At 48.7% G+C, this 14,310-nt stretch overlaps 1 pseudogene; it reads right to left on the bottom strand.

The window, feature by feature from the left end:
- Window positions 1-199: 199 nt before the first annotated feature.
- Window positions 200-14,310, bottom strand: part of LOC138087811 (phosphatidate cytidylyltransferase, mitochondrial-like) — a 38,265-nt pseudogene continuing 24,154 nt past the window's right edge.

The raw sequence follows: 14,310 nt of genomic DNA, 5'->3' as shown, positions 1-14,310 counted from the left end.
TGTGAGCTGTGTGAGGGCAGAGGCCACGTCCACGTTCCTACCACCACGCCCGCAGGGTCAGTGCCCGGCACGAACCTCCGACGATCCCAATAAGGCCCCGGGAGGGAATGAATGAAAGAACGAACTCTAAGATCACGTAACCAAACACCCACCACAAACCACCTAGCTGGGCCCCACGTCCACGACACAAGCGAGCCGCTCATCCCCGAAATCCTGTCCGAAATCCGAATAAGGCCCACGGTTCCTGCAGCTCCTCGTCCGGCGCGAGCGCCGCCGGCCGCTCTCCGCAGCCTGGGACCACACAGCCCCCCGCCGCAGAACCCAACGCCGCTAACGCGTCCCCGCGCAGCCACGGCCGGAGTGAAAGCACCGCGGACACCCGGGCGGGACGCGCGGCAGGAGAGGCCCGGCGCCCACCACGCAAGTCACACCCACCGCCGCACAGGGCCACCCCGCCACCGCCACCGCCACCAGCCGCCTGCCTGCTGGCCGAGGCGGGGTGGCGCCCCGACCCGGAGAGTCGCCTGGCCCTCTCCGTACCCTGCTCGGGCCTCCCCCGGGCGCGCAGGCCTGTCCAGTCCTCAGACGCGGGCTCCGGGCCTCCACGGGCCTTCACTCGGGCGCGGCCGCCATCTCCATCAGCAGCTCGGCGCTCGGCAGGCACGCCTGCGGCGGCCCCGAAACCAAAAAACCGGGGCAGAAAACACTCGGGAGCGCCGAGTCATCGAGAGGCCGGAAAAAAATTCCCCAGGAACAGCGCAGCGGCGGCTTCTGCGCAGGCGCCGGAACGAGCGGCCGGGTTTGTTTTGTTTGTTTCTTGCCTTCAGTCGTGTCCAGCTCTGTGACCCCATAGACGGCAGCCCACCAGGCTCCCCCCTCCCTGGGATTCTCCAGGCAAGAACACTGGAGTGGGTTGCCATTTCCTTCTCCAATGCATGAAAGTGAAAAGTGAAAGTGAAGTCGCCCAGTCGTGTCCGACTCCGAGCGACCCCATGGACTGCACCCCACCAGGCTCCTCTGTCCACGGGATTTCCAGGCAAGAGTACTGGAGTGGGGTGCCATTGCCTTCTCTGAGTGGCCGGGTGACGCCCCTTGATTTTACGTTTTTCCCAACCCCGGAACTTGGGGGTGTTGTTCAATGGCTAGGTCGTGTCTGACACCTTGTGACCCCATGGACTGCAGCACGCCAGGCTTCCCTGTCCTCTCTTTCCCTCTCTGTCTCTCTCGGAGTTTGCTCAAACTCATGTCCATCGAGTGGTGATGCCATCCAACCCTGTCATCCTCTGTCATCCCCTTCTCCTCCCGCCTTCAATCTTTCCCAGCAGCAAGGTCTTTTCCAGTGAGTCAGCTCTTCGCATCAGATGGCCAAAGTATTGGAGCTTCAGCTTCAGCATCAGTCCTTCCAATGAATATTCAGGGTTGATTTCCATTAGGATTGACTGGTTTGATCTCCTTCCAGTCCAAGGGACTCTCAAGAGTCTCCTCCAGAATCACGACTGGAAAACATCCATTTTTTGGCACTCAGCCTTCTTTATGGACCAACTGTCACATCCTTACATAACCACTGGAAGTTCAGGGGCGACCGGGGGTGGGGGTTGGCGGGCGGACAGTGGGGTGGGGCGGGGAGAGGTGAAGTTAAACCCCATTCCTTGCTTTCCACTCCATTGCAGATTGGAAAACTGAACCTTATAGCCCTTTAGGCCTTGGCCAAGGTGCATGGTATATGAGGCATCCAGGGGTCTTTAATGCCTCCTCCAGAACAACAACTGCAGTTCTATTAATAAATTAATTAGAAACAATAAAAGTTCTGGGGCTTCCCAGGTGATTCAGTGGTAAAGAATCCGCCAGGCAATGCAGGAGATGTGGGTTCGATCCCTGGGTTGGGAAGATCCCCCGGAGGAGGAAATGGCAACCCACTCCAGAATCCTTGCCTGGGAAATCCTATGGACAGAGGAGCCTGGTGAGCTACAATCCGTGGGGTCCCAAAGAGTCACACGCAACTGAGCACACACACCTAGTACATCAAGCTCCTGAGAGCCAGACAGAAAAGGCGTATTTGAGAAACTCGCAGTATGTGGAACCGTCTAGAATATCACTGCGTGAGCTTAAGCTTGAAATAAGATGGGGATCCAACCCAAGCATGTACAATGTGCTCAGGAAAATCTGTGAATCTTCAAATGCAGAACAAGATGGCAGTGAGACATCACTTTGTAACTGAGTGGCTGTATCACAGAGCAGTGTGTTGGTGAGGATGGGAACTGGAAATGTAAAGTGGTGCAGCCACTGTGGAGAACAGCATGGAGTGCCTCAAAAATTAAAACCAGAGCTGCAGTGGGGCTCACTGATTCTGCTTCTAGGTTTTATCTGAAGAAAACACTAACTGGAAAAGGCATCTGCATCCACTTACCTAGTGCAGCATCTCCTACAAGAGGCAAGACATGGACGCAACCTAGAGTATCCCGGAATGGATGAATGGATTAAAAAAACAGTGACCAAAAAAAGGGGGGGATGCTCATTATATTCACCGTGGGCCTTGGTGACCCTGACTGCTTTGACACCCCTACATCTGGGGAGCCCTGGATCCCAAGGCTGTACTGCAGTGGGGCTGAGGGAGGTAAGACAGGATGGTCTGGCAGATGAGCCCCACTTGGGCCTCTAATGCCTCGTCCGTGCTGATGGAGACCAAACTCTGCTGACCCAGGCGGGCGCCGCCGCACAGCCAGACCTACTGCACCCATGACGGTGGACGTGGGGATGCCCGAGCTTCGGACGGTCGGCTGCTCTCCAGATATCCTAGTGCTAGGACTGCAAGGGGATGCAACCAGTCCATCCTAAACGAGATCAGTCCTGGGTGTTCACTGGAAGGACTGCTGTTGAAGCTGAGACTCCAATACTATGGCCACCTGATGCGAAGAGCTGACTCATTTGAAAAGACCCTGATGCTGGGAGGGATTGGGGGTAGGTGGAGAAGGGGACGACAGAGGGTGAGATGGTTGGAAGGCATCACTGACTCAATGGACGTGGGTTTGGGTGGACTCCAGGAGTTGGTGATGGACAGAGTCGGACACGACTGAGCGACTTCACTTTCTTTTTTCACTTTCATCCATTGGAGAAGGAAATGGCAACCCACTCCAGTGTTCTTGCCTTGAGAACAAGAACAGCCTGCTGGGCTGCCGTCTATGGGGTCGCACAGAGTCGGACACAACTGAAGCAACTTAGCAGCAGCAGCAAGGCTGTATATTGTCACCCTGCTTATTTAACATATGCAGAGTACATCATGAGAAACGCTGGGCTGGATGAAGCACAAGCTGGAATCAAGATTGCCGGGAGAAATATCAATAACCTCAGATATGCAAATGACACCACCGTTATCAAAGAAAGTGAAGAAGAATTAAACAGCCTCTTGATGAAAGAGGAGACTGAAAAAGAAGTCATAATGGTCATCATCAAGTTGTTACAATGGCGGCGGGGGGGAATGAACTCTCCTTCACTCTTTTTGGGAGTGAAGGATGGATGGATGAATGGATAAGACTTAGAATGGTAGGAACATCTCCTTAAAAAAAAAATTTCAATGAGGGGCACTTCCTGATAGTCCAAAGTTAAGACTCCATGTTCCCAATGCAGGCGGTCCAGGTTTGATTGATCCCTGGTCAGGGAAATGGATGCCACACGCCACAACTAAGCAACTAAGAGTCTGCAATCTGCAAAGAAAGACCCTGGGTATGGAACTAAGACCCAGGGCAGCCAAGCAATAAATAAATATGTATTTTTACAAAATACCACAAAAAGTTGAGCCGGTGATCAAACTCCTGGACATAAATGCAAAAGAAAGAAAACCTGACATTTGAAAGGAAACATACAAACAACATTCATTTGAAAGGAAACATACAAACAACATTCATCATAGTTTATGGTATGACAGCCAAGAAGTGGAATCGAGGAAGTGTCCAGAGAGAGATGGGCGTGTCAGGATGTGGGACATACAGCTGCTGAACTCTGACTCAGACCAAAAAAAAAAAAAAGAATGAAAAACTGCCTTTTGCAACAACGTGGATGGACCTAGAGTTAATCATACTAGGTGAAGCGTGTCAGGCATAGAACAAAAAGCAGCCTATGATTTCATGAGATGGTGTCGACATATTAATACAAACATAGCCATTTACAAAGCGGAAACCTATTCCAGGAATCAGACAATGAACTGATGCTTAACGAAGCAAAAAGCTAAGTGGAGAGATATATTAGGAGTACAGGAGTAATATATCAATTCTAATACATATAAATACTCAAGGAGGACCTAATCAACAAGGGAACACTACTCAAAATAATCTAAAAACCAACAATTAAAAAAAAAAGAATACTTCTATATAAATGTATAATAGAAACAGGATGCTAAACACCCAAAGAAACACAACATACGAAATCAACTTTATTCCAATATAAACAAAACACCTGAAATTGAAAGAAGAAGAAGAAAAAAGAATGCCAAGGCTCTGTACCTGAAGTCTCGGTGACCGGGGCTTGTGTAACGTCCCCGAAGCCTAAGCAGCCTGGGGCCCCCGAGGCTGAGAGAGCTGGGGAGGGCGTGTCTCTCCCCTGAGACCTGGAGTGTCTGGTCCCATGTGGACGGGACCACGATCTCCCGATCCAGGCGCACCCTCTGCATCCAAGGACCGGCGCGCGCTCTGGGCTGGAAGAGCTTGCAAAAGTCACCTGGTGCGCAACTCTCATGCCAGTGGGATTCCCGGCTGCAGCCTCCTCGCATGGAGCCATCCCCCGACCTAGGAACCACAGCGTCCTCAGTGGAGCAGTCTGTCAGGGCTTGGCATCCGTCGCGGGTGGGAAATGTCCCGGGAAACAGCAAGGAGGACAAGCCCTCGGCTGTTTCTTCTTGCCCTGTTCACCCTTCTCTCCCACCCAGGAAAGCCACTTTCTTTTGCCGCCCACCCAGACCCAAAAATGGAAACGTGCTGCCGCCTTGTGGACACATCCTGTAACAACACTTTGAACACCACCGCTTCTGTGCGCTGGGTTCCCACAAGAGCTGGGGTCCTAGAAATGACACCTCACCTCCAGAAACGTCCTAGGGTTGGTTATCAGAAACAGTTCAAAAAAGAAGCCCCATTCAAGATGCAAATTTCAAGAGGTGAGTGGTAGGCAGGGAGAATGAGTTCCTGCGGTGGTGATTTTGCTTAAGCACAAGAGAAGCAAGCATTAGGGAGAGGCGGATGGAAATCTCAACCGGGTACCGCTTCACAGCCATCAGAGAGGAGATCAGGAAACAAATCAAAGCAGGATAGGGCCCGGGGGAAGGGACCATCCGACGGTCGTTTGGGGAAGGGAGAAGCACAGGAACCACGGTGGCCAAGGTTAGAAGGTCGCACGCTCAGAGAAAGTAAAGGCAAATACAGAGAGATCCCTGCCACTGGGCCCCGCAAGCACACTCCTGAAACTACATGCAAAGAGAAACCCTGATTCCCAAACAACGGGCGAAAACAACGGGCGAAACCAATGTTCACTACAGAATAATCTGCAGTCACCAAGACTGGCAGGCAACAGACACGTCCGTGGACAGACGGATGCGTCAACAAGACGTGGCACCCAGATGCAATGGACTCTCACTCAGCCAGAAACAGAAATGAAGGAAATGCTGCCTTTTGCGACCACACAGATGAGCCTGGCGCTGATCATACTTAGTGGAGGACCTCAGTCACAGAACGACAAACAGCCTGTAATGTCACTTAGACAGGCAGTGGAAAATGGACAGAAACGGACCTGTTGACCTAAGAGAAAGCAATGCCATGACCCAGGGGGGGAAAAAAAACAAAACTGATGGTTACCAATGGAAAAAGGTGGGGGGGGGGAGGGATGAATTAGGAGTCTGGGATTGACAAATCCCCACTAGCATACCGAGAGTAGTCACGAGGACCAACTGTTCAGCATCAGGGACTCTGCTCAACCCTCTCTAACAACATGTATGGAAAAATAAGCCTGAAATGAAATACATGGATAACAGTTAGGGTTATCCTAACACCCAAAAGAAGTACAACATTGAAAATGAACTCAATTCCAATTGAAAAAACTATGTAAACTTTAAAGGAAGAGGGCACACACACACACACACAACGCCACGGCTCTTCCCCTGAGCCTTCGGCGACCTGGGCTTGCGTCATAGCCCTGGAGCCTGACCAGCCTTGAGCCCCGCGGCCTGGGAGACAGCACAAGTTCCCAGAGACCTAGAAAATGCCTGGGGAGGCAATTAAAAACCATTCAAAACACAGGCACCTTTCAGAGAGCAAATGTCAAAGGTGATTTTTTGCACCCACTGTGTGTTTTAATTTTTTGCACAAAAACCATGGCTCTCCCGTATCAATTATTATGAGAGGGAAATCAGATCACCGCCAGGTATCACCTACCCCAGTTAGAAAGCAGATCAATCAAGGTTGACAGAGAATACATTCCGGGGAGGGCACGGAGGAGAGGGAGCCCTCCTTTGCTGTTTTTGGGAAGGTCAATTGCTAAGAGCCATGATGGAGAACGGAAAGAAGGGCCCCTTCAAAAATAAGAATTCACCTACCATTTAAGCCTGTGCTCACACTCCTGGGTACTATGTGAAAAAAATAAAAATTAAAAACAAGTAAAACCAACCTTCATTTGCAAAGACACACTCACCCAGCCTGAAGGCAGCATCATTCACAAGCGGAGACCTGGAAACAACAAAAAATGTCCGTCAGTGATGGATGCCTCGAGAAGGTCTGGCTCATTCATACCCTGGGATATTGCTCTGCCAAAATAAGGACTGAAACACTGCCTTTTGCAGAAAAAAAAAAAAAAAAACAGAAAAATGCACGGACCTGGAGGGGTTCACACTAAGTGAAGGGCCGCTGGCCTAGAACGACAAACACCTTCTGATGTCACTCAGAGACGGAATCCAAAGACTGATACCAATGAACTCATTTAGGAGAAAAACCGATTCTCGGGACCAGAAACCAAACGGATGGCTACCAAAGCAGAAAGAGCAGGGAGAGGCGCATATGAGGGGTTTGAGAGTAATAGATATGCACTAATATATAGACAAATTATCAAAAAGCTCCCATCCACACAGGCTGCTGTGCTCCACACACTCTGGACATCTGTATGGAGAAAGAAATCAACACAGAAAATGTTGAGCGTAACGGAATCAGGTGGCTGGAAACTCTCCCCCTAAAAAAACCCCACAACGTTGTAAATGAACTCTATTCCAACCTAACATAACCCCTTCAACCTAGAGAGAAGTAGGGTAGGGGGGAAAAAAAAAAACAGAAACGTGAACACTATCTCCCTGAAGGCACTTTGAGCAGGCTTATGTCACCTCTCTGGGGCCTGAGCAGCCTGGGGCCCTCCAGCCTGGACTCGGCCAGCTGAGAGAGCTGGGGAGGATAGGTCAGCAAACGAGCCCCCCTGAATCCTGGAGTGTCTGGTCTCCTGTAGCCGGAACCACAATCTCCCGATCCAGGTGCACCCTCCTGAAGAGTCCATGAAACCTCCTGCATCCAAAGACCGGTGCGCGCTCTGGGCTGGAAGAGCTTGCAAAAGTCACCTGGTGCGCAACTCTCACGCCGGTGGGGCCCGCTGCAGCCTCCTCGCACGGAGCCGTCCCCCACCTAGAAACCACAGCGTCCTCAGCGGAGCGGTCTGCCAGGGCTTGGCATCCGTCGGGGGTGGGAAACGTCCAGGGAAACAGAAAGGAGCACAAGCCCTTGGCTGTTTCTTCTCGCCCTGTCTACCCTCCTCTCCCACCCAGGAAAGCCACTTTGTTCTCTTAAGGCGCTGCTTGCCGCCCACCCAGACCTGGAAACGGGAACGTGCTGCCGCCTTGTGGACAAGTTCTGTAACAACACCTTGAAAACCACCGCTTCTGGGCACTGGGTACTCACTAGAGCTGGGGCCCTAGAAATGACACCCCAGAAATGTCCTAGAGCTGGTCATCAGAAACAGCTCAAAAAAGAACCCCTGTTCACAAGGCAAATTTAAAGAAGTGAACAGTAGGCAGAATGTGCTGCTGCGGTGGCAATTTTGCTTAAGCACAAGAAAAGCAATCATTAGGGAGAGGCAGATGGAAATCTCAATGAAATACCACTCAGAGAGAGAAGGAGAAGATGAAACCAGCAAGGAAGAACCCTGTAGACTATAGGTGATAATGAAATAAAGCTCCAAAGGAAGAGCTGTGCAGCGTGTCTAGAAAGCAACCAGCCCCGAAAGGAACGGGGCACACAGGACTTCAGGAGGAATCTCCCCACGAGAAGCAAGAAACAGAGAAAACACCTGATGTGTTTGTCTACAAAGGAGGATGTTTTACAGATTTGTAAGAGAGTTTGAGGGTGAATTATTTACAGGTATATAGAAAACACAAGACCTTCTAGAACTAACACCAAAAGAAGATGTCCTTTTCATCACAGGGGACTGGAATGTAAAAGTAGGAAGGCAGGAGACAGCTGGAGTAACAGGCAAGTTTGGCTTGGAGTACAAAATGAAGCAGGGCAAAGGCTAACAGAGTTTTGCCAAGAGAAAGCACTGGTCATAGCAAACACCCTCTTCCAAAAAGACAAGAGAAGACTCTACACATGGATGTCACCAGATGGTCAATACCAAAATCAGAGCTTCCCTGATAGCTCATTTGGTTAAGAGTCCACCTGCAATGCAGAAGACCCTGGTTCGATTCCTGGGTCGGGAAGATCTGCTGGAGAAGGGATAGGCTACCCACTCCAGTATCCTTGGGCGTTCCTTGTGGTTCAGCTAGCAAAGAATCCGCCTGCAGTACGGGAGACCTGGGTTCAATCCCTGGGTTGGGATATCCTCTGGAAAAGGGAAAGGCTACCCACTCCAGTATTCTGGCCTGGAGTCCATGGGGTCGCAAGGAGTTGGACACGACTGAGTGACTTTCACTTTTTTTCACGTTATATTCTTTGTAGCTGAAGATGGAAAAGCTCTATACGGTCAGCAAAAACAAGACCTGGAGCTGACTAAGGCTCAGATCATCAGTTCCTTATTACAAAATTCAGACTTAAATTGAAGAAAGTAGGCCATCCAGGTATGACCTAAATCAAATCCCTTAAGATTATATAGTGGAAATGACAAATAGATTCAAAGGATTAGATCTGATAGACTGCCTGAAGAACTATTGACCGTGTAAGAGACAGTAACCAAAACCATCCCCAAGAAAAAGAGATGCAAGAAGGCAAGATGGTTGTCTGAGGAGGGCTTACAAATAGCTGAGAAAAGAAGAGAAGTGAAAGGCAAAGGAGAAAGGGAAAGATACACCCATCTGAATGCAGAGTTTCAGAGAACAGCAAGAAGACAAAAGAAAGCCTTCTTACGTGAACAACACAAAGAAATAGAGGAAACAATTTCCTTTCAAAATAGAAAGGGAAAGACTAGAGATCTCTTTAAGAAAATTAGATACAAAGGGAACATGTCATGCAAAGATGGGCATGATAAAGGGCAAAAACCGTAAGGACTTAGAAGAAGCAGAAGACATTAAGAGGAGGTGGCAAGAATACCCAGAAGAACTATACAAGAAAGGTCTTAGTGACCTCGATAACCACCATGGTATGGTCACGCACCAGAGCCAGACATTCTGGAGTTTCAAGTCAAATGGGCCTTAGGAAGCATTACAGTGAACAAAGGCAGAAGAAGTGATGAAATTCCAGCTGAGCGGTTTCAAATCCTAAAAGACGATGCTGGTAGAGTGTTGTATTCAATTAGCTGGCAAGTTTGGAAAACTCAGCAGTGGCCACAAGACTGGAAAAGGTCAGTTTTCATTCCAATACCAAAGAAGGACAATGCCAAAGAATGTAGAAACCACCACACAATTGTACTCATTTCATAGCAAGGTAACGCTCAAAATCTTTCAAGCTAGGCTTCAACAGTATGTGTACTGAGAACTTTCAGATGTACAATGTGGATTTAGAAAAGGCAGAGAAACTAGAGATCAAATTGCCAATATCCAGTGAGTCACAGAAAAAGCAAGAGAATTTTTAAAAAAAATCTAATTCTGCTTCATTGACCATGCTAAGACCTTTGACTGTGTGGATCACAGCAAACTGTGGAAAATTCTTGAAAGAGATGGGAATACCAGACCACCTTACCTTCATTCTGAGAAACCTGTATGCAGGTCAAGAAGCAACAGTTAGAACCGGACATAGAATAACAAACTGGTTCAAAATTGGGAAAGGAGTACGTCAAGGCTGTATATTGTCACCCTGCTTATTTAACTTACATGCAGAGTACATCATGAGAAACGCTGGGCTGGAGGAAGCACAAGCTGGAATCAAGACTGTCAGGAGAAATATCAGCAACCCCAGATACGCAGGTGACACCACCCTAATGGCAGTGAAGAGGAACTAAAGAGCCTCTTGATGAAGGTGAAAGAGGAGAGTGAAAAAGCTGGCTTAAAATTCAACATTCAAAACACTAAGATCATGGTATCTGGTCCCATCACTTCATGGTAAATAGATGGGGGAAAAAAAATGGAAACACTGACAGACTTTACTTTCTTCAGCTCCAAAATCACTGCAGACAGTGATTGCAGCCATGAGATTAAAAGACGCTCCTTGGAAGAAAAGCTATGACCAACATAGACAATGTATTAGAATGCAGAGACATCACTTTGCCGACAAAGGTCTGTATGGTCAAAGCTATGGCTTTTCCAGTAGTCATGTACGGAGGTGAGAGTTGGACCTTAAAGAAGGCTGAGCACTGAAAAATTGATGCTTTCAAACTGTGGTGCTGGAGAAGACTCTTGAAAGTCCCCTGGACTGCAAGGAGATCAAACCAGTCAATCCTAAAGGAAATCAACCTTGACGATTCATTGGAAGGACTGATGCTGAAGCTGAAGCTCTAATACTTTCACCATGTGATGTGAAAAGCTGACTCATTGGAAAGGACCCTGATGCTGGGAAAGACTGAGGGCGGGAGGAGGAGGTGGCAAAGGATGAGATGGTTGGATGGCATCATTGACTCAACGGACATAAGTTTGAGCAAACTCTGGGAGATGGTGAAGGACAGGGGAGCCTGGCGTGCTGCAGTCCATGGGGTCTCAAAGAGCTGGACATGACTGAGCGGCTGCACCACAACAATGCAGAAACTAAGCAAGAAGGGACAAATGGACTGATTAACTCCAAGAAAACAAAGTTGTGCAGGAAAGTGAATTTCACTGTAGTATATAGCAGCAGTGAAGAAACCCAGTTGTCTTAGTAAATTTTGACTATTAACCTAAAATTATGTAATAATTATGCATACGTGCATGCTCAGCCACTTCAGTTGTGTCCCGACTCTGCGACCCCATGGACTGTAGCCCGCCAGGCTCCTCTGTCCCTGGACTTCTCCAGGCAAGAATACTGGAGTAGGTTGCCATGCCCTCCTCCAGGGGAGCCTCCTAATCCAGGGACTGAAGCCACATCTCCTGCACTGCAGGTGGGTGGGTCCTAAGCATCTGGGTGGATCACTGACCCGTGTGGAGAGCCCATGTGATGACTGTATGTGGGGCACAAGGGGGTGGTGGTGAAGGGAGAGGCGGAAAGAGTGCGTGAGACACAGAGAGTGTGTGTGTGGATGGAGTGCATGAGAGTGACAGATTCTCACATTCCATAAAAGGGTGACAAAAAATGCACAAAACTGAAAACAAATCAAGAAACAACAATCAAATCATCTTACTTATAAGTATGGAGATAAACACCAGAAGAATCAGGGAAGGAGATGAAAGCAGTTGCTCTGGGAAGTAGCACAGACAAGCAGGAAGCTGTGCAGCAGGGAACTGGTGCTTTTTGTTAAAAACCTTGGGGTGTCACCTAGTTTTCAAAGTGTGCAGGCATCACTTTGAGAAGAGTAAAAATTAAAAACAAAAAACCTCAATCTAAAGCAAACACGGCAAAATCTGTTAACCTGAGTGGTGGGTATTCTGGGCATTCATGTTATTCTCTAACGTTACATTTAAAATAATTCCTGTTTTTTAAAGTTTCCTTTCAGTTCTAGAAATACCATTAATTTGTTATTCAACATGAATTGCCCCTATTATGTGGAAGAGAAGGAGCTTTAAAAAAGTTAATGGTGTTATCGTAAAGATTAAAAAACCACGAATCGTGTAGTTTAAAAAATCTTATATCCAAATTACATTTTCCAAAGAAAAGGTTCTTTGACTTTTATTTTCAAAAAACTGAATATTTTTTTGAAAAGTGCCTTGAAGGAAAGTTTTGTCTGCTATGTCAAAAGAAAAGTCCCAAGACACAATGCATATAACAAGTAGGGGGAAAACAAGCTTCAGAATAACATATATGACTACATTTCTGTAAAATAAAACCAAATGAAAAAGAGCAAGCCACTTCCTACATGTCTATACATGTACAAATACACACAGAAGTGCATGCAATGAGATCTGGAAGCAAACACACCAACCTGTAATGAGACTACCTCTGGGAGGCAGGTGGGTTTGGAGGCGAAGAGAATGTAATTTCAGAGTTTGCTTCTAATTGTTTTTGATTAGTAATTAATATACGTAGCAAGAAGTTCAAATGGCAAAAAAGGTACACACGGTGAAGACCGGTCCCCACCCGGCCTCATGTCAGCCCCGGTCCCCTTCTCCAGAGACAGCCTCCTGTCTGTCACTAGTTTCTTATGTGACCTTTTAGCCTTATTTCAAACACACAGAGAACACATTTACACGCAAAACATACTTTCTATGACTATGTGACTACACTGGTCATACTGCTCACCCGACTTTTCCCCTAAACGGGCTCCTGCCTCAGGACGGACCCGTGATGTCCCACCAACCGCTCACCTCCAGGCTGCCCTGCTGGGCCTTATACACCACCTGGGGGCTCTCCTGCAGAATGCTGCCGTACAGCTCCCGGAAGTGGGCCATGTTGGGCTTCACGATATTCAGCACTTTTGCCTTATCCTCTCCAACCACCATCTGAAAGTCACCTGGTTAAAACAAGCACAAAACCAGTTTTGCACGCAACTCAAGAGTCTGCCCTGTGGACTGCGGGCCCCCAAGTGACCTGTGAACCACAGCCCCCCAGCTGACACTGCACCAGGTCAGCCTGGCAGGGTCTCTCACTCGAAACACTGGCCTTTTCACCTTCAAGACGCAAATACAGCAGCCCATATTAAATGCAGCACTTTCACAGCATCATCTTTCAGGATTTGAAATAGCTCAACTGGAATTCCATCACCTCCACTAGCTTTGTTCATAGTGATGCTTTCTAAGGCCCACTTGACTTCACATTCCAGGGTGTCTGGCTCTAGGTTGAGTGATCACACCATCATGACAAAGCCCTTTAGCCAGTTAAAATATACCACAGTAAAGAAGGCAGTCACCCTGAGAGTTAATATGCACTTGTTTTTCCAATGCAGAAGCTTCTCTATTTATAAACTTTCATCTTGTTAACAAAACTCTGCCTGTGACCAGTCAGAGACGGGGGTTGTGTGTATCTCGTCCTTGGTGCTGCTCACTCAGCTTGGCCCTGCCTGCTGTGTTTGTATGAGGGCTTTTTAGGTGCTCTGCGAATATGAATAACCTTATTACATTTGATAAGGGCAAAGTTTACATTTAGGATAAACTTTAAAGCTGACATAACTTTAAAAAGTTGCAAGTGGTGAACTGCTGATCTAGAGAAGCAAGAGGCAACGAGGCCTCCTCCTGGGGACAGAAACGCTGATGGACACCCTCCCAAGAAGCTCATTCCACCCACGACTACTCCACTGCTGGCCAGGGCCGTCTTGGCGTCCTCTGTCCAGCCCGTCAGCACCAGCCTGCTATCCAGCGGGCTGGAACCACCGCAGGCCCTACAGCCAGTCACCCTTGGACAAGCCCCGACCACTGGCATGTCAGCAGCCACCGCACAGGCAGGGCCGGCAGCTGCTGGGTCAGGGAGCAGCCCAGCCTACGTGCATGCCCAGAAGACAGACCCGCCCCAACAGAAGGGCCCATGAGGCCCATACAGGGGGCACCCCAGAGCAGGGAGTCCTGGTGAGCGAAGGGGCGTGCTGCTGGGCCCACGGGGAAGCTTCGACATGCCACTCCTCCAAGACTGGGCAGACAACCAGCAGCACGCTGATGCCACTCTATCAGCCAGGCAGCCCATCTGAGAAGACATCCGCATGCCTGCGCTCACTGCAGCACTATTCCCATTTGCCAAGACAGGTAAACAGCCTAAGTGCCCGCTGACAGATGAATGGACACAGATGGGTACATATGCACATACAGAAAGGAATATCAGCCATAAACGAAGGATGAAATGCTGCCATCGCAACAATATACCTAGACCTAGAGGA

The sequence above is a fragment of the Capricornis sumatraensis genome, chromosome 10, assembly GCF_032405125.1.
Source record: "Capricornis sumatraensis isolate serow.1 chromosome 10, serow.2, whole genome shotgun sequence".
Classification (NCBI taxonomy): domain Eukaryota; kingdom Metazoa; phylum Chordata; class Mammalia; order Artiodactyla; family Bovidae; genus Capricornis; species Capricornis sumatraensis.
This window is presented reverse-complemented; position numbering and strand designations above follow the sequence as displayed.